Raw genomic sequence first — 8447 nt, 5'->3', positions numbered from 1 at the left:
CAGAAAAAATATAGTTTATATAAACACCAATCAAAAGAAAGCTACAATGGTTATGGTAAAATCACACAAAATAAACTTTATATCAACAGATTTACCAACAACCAAAGAAAGAAGATACATAATCATAAAGAGGGTAACTTCACCAAAATAACAATGACATAACCCTCTTAAATGTGTTCACAAATAACAACAAAACTTCGAAGTACTTGAAACAAATACAGTTATGATAAAAAGGACAAATAAATACACATTTGTAACTTAAGAAGTCAACACGCTTCCTCATTAACTGATAAAAGTAGAACAGAATAGTAAGGACATGTAATACATCAGAAACATTATTAGCCATCTTTCTCTTTAGTTGTTTATAGAACACTCCACCCAACAACTGTATAGTATATATTCTTCCACTGCATATGCAGCATTCACCAATAAGGAACACAATCTGGTCTATAAACACACTACAATAAATTTTTAAAAATCTTATAAAATATGTTCTCTGATCATAGAAGAATTATACTACAAGTTGTTAACATAAAGACAACTGGAAAATTCCCCAAATATTGGGAAATTAAATATTATTCTTTTAAATGACTTATTTTTAAAACAAAGACTCAAGGACCTTAAAAAATATTTTGAATTAAATAAAAAGATTTCAAAAAATTTATTGGATGTACCTAAGGCAATGTTTAGGGAAAATTTTGTACCTATAAATTCTTACATTAGAAAAGAAGAAAACAATAATATAGTCTCCACCTTAATACATTAAAAACATCAGAGTAGGGGGCGCGAGAGCGCGCGGAACCGCCTCCGGGTGGCTGCTGGGCAACTCTCCCGGAGCGGTTCGTGTTCCCGCCGGTCCCGGCGCAGTGGGAAAGAATGTTCTCACTGGGATTGATGTCTGCTATAGTCTGAAGAGAGAGGAACTTGGATGAAGCCCTGGTCCATGCTGGTCTAGACTAATTTTAGAAAATGCCAAGTAGGAAATTTGCTGATGGTGAAGTGGTAAGAGGTCGGTGGCCTGGGAGTTCACTTTATTATGAAGTAGAAATTCTGAGCCATGACGGCAAATCCCAGCTTTACACCGTCAAATACAAAGATGGAACTGAACTTGAATTGAAAGAGAGTGATATCAAGCCTTTAACATCCTTTAAGCAAAGGAAAAGTGGCTCAACTTCCAGTTCTCCCTCCAGACGCCGTGGGAGCCGGGGGAGCCGAGGGAGCCGAGGCAGCCGAGGCAGTAGGTCAAGATCACGCTCCAGATCCCCTGGTCGAACACCTAAGAATTCCCGAAGATCCGCCTCTGCTTCCCACCAGCCTGACATTAAGGAAACAAGGAGGGAAATTTTGGAAGTAAAATTGACTCCACTCATATTGAAGCCATTTGGAAACAGCATCAGCATATACAATGGGGAGCCCGAACACACTGAGAGGAATGATATACCTCGTAAAAACACACAGGAAAGATTCATTTTGTCACAAGATGGTAGCTATATATCAACAGAATATAGTCTTCGTCCAAGAAGAGAAGAGATCAAATTAAAAGAAATAGATTCTAAGGAAGAAAAAGTTGTTACTAAAGGACCCACATCACCAAGAACCTTTGAAGTGACCACCCCACAGAAGAAGGACTTGGAATTTGGAGGAGTACCTGGTGTGACCCTCATCATGCTTGGCCTGCCTGTCTTCCTCTTCCTGTTGCTGTTGATGTGTAAACAGAAAGATCCCAGTCTTCTGAATTTCCCCCCTCCTTTGCCAAATTTGTATGACTTATGGGAAACCAGAGTATGTGGAATCTACCTACTATGGTTTTTTGTTCAAGCTCTGTTCTCCTTGTTGCCAATTGGGAAGGTTGCAGAAGGAACCCCTCTTGTTGATGGAAGAAGACTCAAGTATAGATTAAAAGGATTCTATGCATTTATCTTGACATCTGCAGCCATCGGAACATCTCTCTTCTGGGGTGTTGAGCTTTATTATGTATACAACCATTTCCTTCAGTTTGCCCTTGCAGCCACTATTTTTTCAGTGATCTTGAGTATTTACCTCTACGCTCGCTCTTGGAAAGCACCCAAGGATGAACTGTCTCCTGCCAACGCTGGAAATGCTGTCTATGATTTCTTCATTGGCCGTGAATTAAATCCTCGAATTGGTGCTTTTGATCTCAAATACTTTTGTGAATTGCGTCCCGGATTGATTGGATGGGTGGTTATTAACTTAGTGATGCTTTTGGCTGAAATGAAAGTACAGAACCGTGCTGCTCCATCCTTGGCAATGATTTTGGTTAACAGTTTCCAGCTCCTATATGTGGTGGACGCCCTCTGGAACGAGGAAGCCGTGTTGACGACCATGGACATCATCCACGATGGGTTTGGATTTATGTTGGCCTTTGGAGATTTGGTGTGGGTTCCGTTTATCTATAGCTTCCAAGCCTTTTACTTAGTCACTCACCCTCATGAGGTGTCTTGGCCTGTAGCTGCTGGGATTATTGCTCTGAAACTTTGTGGATATGTAATCTTCCGGTGTGCAAATTCTCAGAAGAATGAATTCCGGAAAAATCCCACTAATCTAAAGCTTGCTCATTTAAAAACCATTCATACTTCTACGGGAAAAATTCTTCTAGTTTCTGGATGGTGGGGCTTTGTTCGCCACCCCAATTACTTGGGTGATCTCATCATGGCCCTGGCATGGTCCCTGCCTTGTGGTTTTAATCACATCCTGCCTTATTTCTATGTGATTTACTTCACCATTTTGCTTGTCCACCGAGAAGCACGCGATGAGCACCAGTGTAAGAAGAAGTACGGCCTGGCGTGGGAGAAATACTGCCAGCGAGTGCCCTACCGAATCTTCCCGTACATTTACTGATTCTGTTCTGGTGATTAAAAATGCTCCCATTGTTTAGGCTTCCATTTGTGAAAACAGGGGAAAAAAAATCCAAACTCTCATTGCACTGACAGGATCTTTAAGTTTTGAGTCAGGACTCTAGAGCCAACTAGTATGTCTGTTAATATAGCCATGTGTATTTTTATTAAATTAATAACAATGTCAGGAACTATACAAATAACAATGTTAGAATTTGCTTTTAATAGGAAATTTTCAATCCTTAAAAATTTGAAAAAAAACCCAACAAAGCTAGTCTTAAATGCACTGAAAAGAATACTATTGATATTTATAGTTTTTAATTCCAAATTTTGATTTTTTTTCCCTTTTGCCAGTTGGTTTTTCTTAAGTGAAAACACTGTTCCATTTAGAATACATTTGTGTTTCATTGTATTAAGAAAACAATTTCATTTGCTTCTCTTTAAATCATTTACAAGTTATGTGATTTTTAAAGGAATTCGCTGTACATGGAGAGTGATGGCAGGCTAGGAGCAGACACTGTTTAAAGAGGCCCATTGGTAGCAGTTGGCTTAACTTCAACTTCTGAAACTGCATTTGAAAATGTACATACATAGCTTATTTTTATGTAATATATGGTGACTTCAGATTTTTCTGTACAGTATTTTGAATGTGAGATAATTGTCAGGACTAAAGTAGCTTTTTAACAAAAACATTTTCAGTATTTTAAATTAAGTTTTGTAAAGTAATACATGTGAATTAAAAATTTTGAAGCAATTAGAATTCATTTAATATTGTATAGAAGATGCTCTTAAAACATAGGAAAGGTATTTTTTCTTAATCCAAAGTTTGTGAATTTGGCTTTGCTACCTCAATTGCAGGTGTGTGTTTGCCTTTATAAACTCTTACAAATAGAAAAAATAGAATAAATATATATTTTTGGAGAAACATTACTATTTAAACATTTTTTTTACAAACATTGGTGTTCGAAAATTTGCCATTTAAGGCTACTATTTTTATATATTTTTTTGACTTTAAAATTCAACAGTGTTTTTGCTACTATTCATTTAAATTGAACAGTGATTTTGCTACTGTTTAGCTCATGCAGTTTATACTGTATTTTGTCCACATGTCCTTTATGTCCACAAAACCTTGAAAGGAGTACTATCTGAAAACAAGGCGTTAACTTAAAATTACTTCTTTTAATAGATGTGCATAAAGGAAATTTAACCTTTAAATTCTAGTGAAGTTGATGTAGTCTCATTCATTATTAATTGTCCTATAATGGAACAGTAGCAAATTCACCAAACTTTTGTATTAAAAACTAATTGTTCTCAGTATCTTAAACATAGGGGAATGTAATACTTATAGTGTATGTTTGGGTTTTAATTCTACATTTTATATATGAGCCATTTAGATATGCAGTGTTCATCCTACCCTGCAATTTGAAGTATCTATAACCTAGCTTATGTTAATGTGATCATGGAGTTGGTTTTCTCTAGCATTCTGCATCCTGTAATGTTTAAACATTGCTTTGGTGAAATTGTCAGTGTTTTATCAGTACTGATGTATGCAAGCAAATTTTTTTGTTGCCTTTTTTTTTTTAAGTTATGCTTTTCTCCTGGTATTGGAAAGTGGTGTTCTAGCAGGTTCTGGGCTGGATCACAGGGAGGTTTTGGGGGAGGATGGAGGACATTCAGTTTTTTTCCTGGCAACGAAAAAGGTTTGTTATCAGATGAGTACTGCAGTGCTTGGACATCAGCTACAGTTTGGTTTAATTTTGCTTTTGATATGTTATGCTTTATGTTTTAAGTTGGAAATAAAATTGAAAATAAAAATGTTAAAAAAAAAACATCAGAGTAAACCAAGAAAAAAGCAGAATAAAGGAAATAATAAATATTGGAAACAAATGAAGTTGTAAACAGAAAAAAATAAATAAATCAATTAATATAAAAGGTCTTTATAACCTTATATGAAATTTTACAAATCACTACCTAGAATTAGTTACAAGAAAAGATGAAGGGGAAACTATCACTATAGATTCTTTGAACATCAATAAGATAATAAAGGAATATTATGAAAAATTTTATGCCAATAAATTCACTCACATAGATGAAGGAGATAAATCTTTGAAATACACAAACTACAAAAGCTCATTCAACAAGATGCAAATTACATGCCTCAAAATAATAACAATTTAAAGAGACTCTGCCAGAAAAGAAGGGAACACCTCCCATGTTTTTTACGAATGTTATTCTGACAGCAAAACCAAAGACATTATTTTCAAAATCTGACAAATTCCTATAATCAAATAAATTAAAAAATTAACAGAATATTAGCCAAAGAAATTCAGCAATGTTTACAATGGATATTACATAAAGATAAGTGGAATTTATCCTAGGAATTCAAGGTTAGTTGAAAATTTGAAAATTTATCACTATCACTCATCCTATTTACAGTCCAAATCAAACCAAATAAAAGCAAAAAATAAAACGTGATCATCTTAATAGATTCAGAAATAGTATTTGACAAAATTCAACTAAGACTATTTTGTGATTTAAATTTAAAAAAGAACAAAACAAAAACGTTCACCAAACTAGAAACAGAGGAGAAATTTTTAACTTGATAAAGGTCTTCTAAGGAAATTCTGTAACATATAGAATGATGAAATATTGAATGCTTTTTCCTGAAAACAAAGCAGGGTGTTGGCTCTTATTACTTCTATTCATGTAAATGCAGAAAAACAAGAAAAAGAAGTTTTAAAAACCCCAGAGGAATAAACTGCTTTTATTAACATTACTATATAGAAGATTCCCGAGAATTTACCATAGAGGGACTCTTATATAAATTTACAAAGACCACAGGGTAGATGGTCATATATAAAAAATCAAACTATTTTCATATACTCTTACTGAACATATGGATACTGAAATTACAAAAGCAGAATAATTTACAATGACATTGAAAATCATGTAGTATTTATGTATGAATCTAATAAAATTTGTAAAACATATATATATATATATATGAAACTTTAAACATTGATTATAAAAAGAAAACCATTAAAAATCGAGCAATATATCATGTTCATTGATTTAATAACTTAATATTGTTAAATTTGACAATTATCCCAAAATTGAACTATAGATTCTCAGAAGGAAACCACAAAATGTGATCAGAAAAATGTGAGTCCTTCACCTTTATTCTTTTTCAAAATTACTTTGGCTAACCTCAGTCATCTGCTTTTCCATATAAACTTTAGAATTTCTTTTGGATTTTCCAACATAGTCTGAAAGTATAAAATTTATAAAAAGACACAGAAGAGAATATTCCTGACCCTGAAGCAAGAAAAGATTTCTTAGAGAGGAAATACACAATCCACTAATGAACCACTAAGGAAGTGAAAATTTTTTTTGTTTTAATGGAAAATAACTGCAGCACTTTTACATTGGCATTGGAAATGCAGAATGGTACTTCCTAGAAAATGGTTTGGAAGTTTGTAATAAGGTTAAACATATGATGATGATGTGATTGAGAGAGAGAGAGAGAGAGAGAGAGAGAGAGAGAGAGAGAGAGAGAGAGAGAGAGAGAGAAAGAGAAGAGAAGAGAAGAGAAGAAAGGGAGAGAGGGAAAAGATAAGATGAGATGGTAGGAAGGAAGCCAGGACAACAAGTGCTGGTGAAGTCATGGAGAAAGGAGAACCCTTGTAAACTGTTGGTGTAAATAAAAATTGTTTTAGCCACTATTAAAAAAGGAATGAAGTTTGCTTAAAAAATTTAAAGTAAAGCCAGGCATGGTAGTTTATGCCTATAATCCCTTCCACCTGGGAGACTGAGGCAGGAAGATAGCAAGACTAAGGCCAACCTGGTCAATTAAATGTGACTTTGTCTCAAAATAAAAAATAAAAAAATAATCAGTAATGTAGCTCAGTGGTAGAATTCTTGCCTAGCATGCAGAAGGCCCTAGGTTTGATAGCCAATAGCGTGGGCGAACCGCCTGCTCCACCAACACACACAATATAATTACCATTTAATCTACTAATTCCACACCTGAAACCATAAATAATTGAAGTGAGGATATCAAAAAGATCTTTGCATCCCATGTTTTGTGCAGCATCATTCATAATAGCTGAGATATAGAAACAACATTAATGTCCATCAATGAGTGGGTAGATAAAGAAAATGTGGCGTACACAGAGTGAAAGATTATTTGGCTTTTTTTAAAAAAGGAAATCTTGATATTTGTGATAACATATTTGGAACTAGAAAACACAATGCTATGTGAAATAATCCAGACACACAAAAATAAGCACTGAATGATCCCACTATATGAGAATCCAAAGTACTCAAACTTCTACAGAATAAGAGAGTAGAATACTGGTTGTCAGGAATTTGGGGGAGGGACATGGAAGGCTTCAGCCAAAGGGTACAAAGTTCCAATTATGCAAGATGAGTAAGTTCTGTAGATCTACTATACCATAGGGCATATTGTTAGTAATACTGTATTCTATGGTTTTAAGTTTGTTTTAAGAGGGTGGATCTTATGTTCATTACTCAGACCACAAAAGAAAAATCACTTAAAAATTTCTTAAATAGAAAAAAATAAAATAAAAGGGCTTTAAAAGAAAAGAACATTTGGAGATGGTGCACAAACTTATAGCCCTGATTGTGGTGATAGTCTCATGGATATATACTAATCTTCAAATTCATCAATTAGTATAAACAAATGTGTACATGCTTTCAGCAATTTGTGTCTAATTATCACAATGAAAAGTGAACAGGAAATGCAAGGTGCTCTTATAAGCCTATAACAGGGAAATTTATCTCAAGCAGGGGATTAAGGAAGGTGTCTCTAAAGACATTGAAACTAAGATGACCTGAAGGAGCATCTAATTATATGAAATTTAGAGGGAGGAGCAGAATATGCAGAGGAGGCAGCTTATGTTACATGAATAGGTGTGTGACAAGCTCATATCCTGAAATAAACCAGTGTTGATAAAACTGGTGAGTGGGAAAAGATCAACCTGGAATAAAGCAAATAGCTATGCAAAATAAATTCCAAAAAATTGGATTTGAATGTGAAAATAAGCAGTATAAATCTACCAATGTCACAGCATATAGAGTTCATCAAAGAATAATACTGTAAATATATAGAGTTGCAGCATGCTTCTCTGAGTATTTTAAATTTTGGTAAAGATGAAAATGTTAGAAAAACTTAGTAATAACTGGGATACTGTACAAAGGGAAACTTTCTAGCAATAATTCCCATGATGATTATAATATAAACATCCTAGCATATTATAAAGATTATTCTGTCCTTCCCTCTTGTATTTTATAGTCTATTAGACTGTACTCTCTTTTTTTTTTTTTGTGGGAGAGAGAGAGAGAGAGAGAATTTTTTTTAATATTTATTTTTTAGTTCTTGGCGGACACAACATCTTTGTTGGTATGTGGTGCTGAGGATCGAACCCGGGCCGCACGCATGCCAGGCGAGCGCGCTACCGCTTGAGCCACATCCCCAGCCCTAGACTGTACTCTCAATTGCATGCTAATTTATTTTTTGTATATGTGTGCAAAGTTTATTTCTTCAACAAAAATGTAAGCTCCTGAAAGACA

General features: G+C 34.5%; 1 pseudogene; it reads left to right on the top strand.

Annotated features, from left to right (window-relative positions):
* Positions 1–959: 959 nt before the first annotated feature.
* Positions 960–2897, top strand: LOC144257239 (delta(14)-sterol reductase LBR pseudogene; annotated as a pseudogene).
* Positions 2898–8447: the final 5550 nt, after the last annotated feature.

Source organism: Urocitellus parryii, chromosome 10, assembly GCF_045843805.1.
Source record: "Urocitellus parryii isolate mUroPar1 chromosome 10, mUroPar1.hap1, whole genome shotgun sequence".
Taxonomy (NCBI): Eukaryota; Metazoa; Chordata; class Mammalia; order Rodentia; family Sciuridae; genus Urocitellus; species Urocitellus parryii.
The sequence above is the reverse complement of the archived record's forward strand: the minus strand, read 5'-3'. Positions and strand labels throughout refer to the sequence as shown.